At 51.9% G+C, this 1,702-nt stretch overlaps 1 pseudogene across 1 annotated transcript; it reads right to left on the reverse strand.

Moving 5' to 3' along the window:
- Positions 1-237: 237 nt before the first annotated feature.
- On the reverse strand, positions 238-1,304 carry LOC112614589 (annotated as a pseudogene). Its single transcript, XR_003117099.1, has 2 exons — positions 1,177-1,304; positions 238-862 (listed from the first exon to the last, which is right to left on the reverse strand). The product of XR_003117099.1 is annotated as a 60S ribosomal protein L10-like (transcript).
- Positions 1,305-1,702: the final 398 nt, after the last annotated feature.

The following is a 1,702-nucleotide window of genomic DNA, read 5'->3' on the forward strand; positions in this document are numbered from 1 at the left end:
GGCTAAATTTTGCATTTTTAGTAGAGATGGGGTTTCACCATGTTGCCCAGGCTGGTTTCAAATTCCTGACTTCAAGTGATCTGCTCACCTCGGCCTCCCAAAGTGCTGGCATTACAGGCGTGAGCCACTGCACCCAGCCTCTTTTTTATTTTTTTGTTTTTTAATACTGCTCCTTGCGGAGCAGGGCTACTGGCCAGAATACCCCTAAACCATCATTTATTTTTTATTTTTTATTTATTTATTTTTTTTGGACAGGAAGTAGAATTTATTGGTGAGTATTAAGTGGGGGCAGCATATTGGAAGCCCTCATGAGTGCAGGGCCCGCCATTTGTCCAGAGGACCACGATTGGGGATGTACTTGACCCCACAGCCATCTGGGATGAGCCGCTTTTCAGCCACCATGTCTTCAAATTCATCAGCACTGAACTTGGTGAAGCCCCACTTCTTTCAGATGTGGATCTTCTGGCGGCCAGGAAACTTGAACTTGGCCCTGCGCAGGGCCTCAATCACATGCTCCTTGTTCTGCAGCCTGGTGCGGATGGACATGATAACTTGGCCAATGTGAACCCTGGCCACAGTGCCCTGGGGCTCTCCAAAAGCACCTCCATGCCTGTTTGGAGCCTGTCAGCCCCAGCACAGGACAACATCTTGTTGATGCGGATGACGTGGAAGGGGTGGAGCCGCACCCGGATATGGAAGCCATCCTTGCCACAACTTTTTACCATGTACTTATTGGCACAAATTCGGGCAGCCTCCAGGGCTTCAGAGGACAGCTGCTCATATTCATCTGACACCATGTGGCCACAGAGCGGAAACTCATCCACTTTTGCCTTCTTCCGCCCCAGGTCAAAGATGCGAATCTAGGCCGGGCGCGGTGGCTCAAGCCTGTAATCCCAGCACTTTGGGAGGCCGAGACGGACGGATCACAAGGTCAGGAGATCGAGACCATCCTGGCTAACACGGTGAAACCCCGTCTCTACTAAAAAATGCAAAAAAACTAGCCGGGCGGGTTGGCAGGCGCCTGTAGTCCCAGCTACTCGGGAGGCTGAGGCAGGAGAATGGCGTAAACCTGGGAGGTGGAGCTTGCAGTGAGCTGAGATCCGGCCACTGCACCCCAGCCTGGGCGACAGAGCAAGACTCCGTCTCAAAAAAAAAAAAAAAAAAAGATGCGAATCTTGGCATCAGGGACACCTCGGCAGAAGCGAGACTTTGGGTACGGCTTGTTCTTACAATACCGGTAACAACGGGCGGGGCGGCGGCCCATGGCGACACCAGGATCTTCAGTGGTCACTGCGCCGAAGGGAAAGAGCTATTTTTTATTTTTTTGGGGAGGGGGGGATGGAGTTTTGCTCTTGTCGCACAGGCTGGAGTGCAGTGGCGCAATCTCGGCTCACTGCAACCTCCACCTTCCAGGTTCAAGCGATTCTCCTGCCTCAGCCTCCTGAGTAGCTGGGATTAGAGGCATCTGTCACCACGCCCGGCTAATTTTTTGTATTTTGAATAGACACTGGGTTTCACCATGTTGGCCAGGCTGGTCTTGAACTCCTGACCTCAGGATATAAGGATATTAATTCTAGTGTGAGACTCCACCCTCATAACCTGATCACCTCCCGAAGGCCTCATCTCCAGACGCCATAAAGCTGAGGACCTGAGCGTCCATGCATGGATTTTGGAGAAGCACGAGCATTCCATCCATAGCACA

Source organism: Theropithecus gelada, chromosome 20 (genome assembly GCF_003255815.1).
Source record: "Theropithecus gelada isolate Dixy chromosome 20, Tgel_1.0, whole genome shotgun sequence".
In the NCBI taxonomy this organism is placed as follows: Eukaryota; Metazoa; Chordata; class Mammalia; order Primates; family Cercopithecidae; genus Theropithecus; species Theropithecus gelada.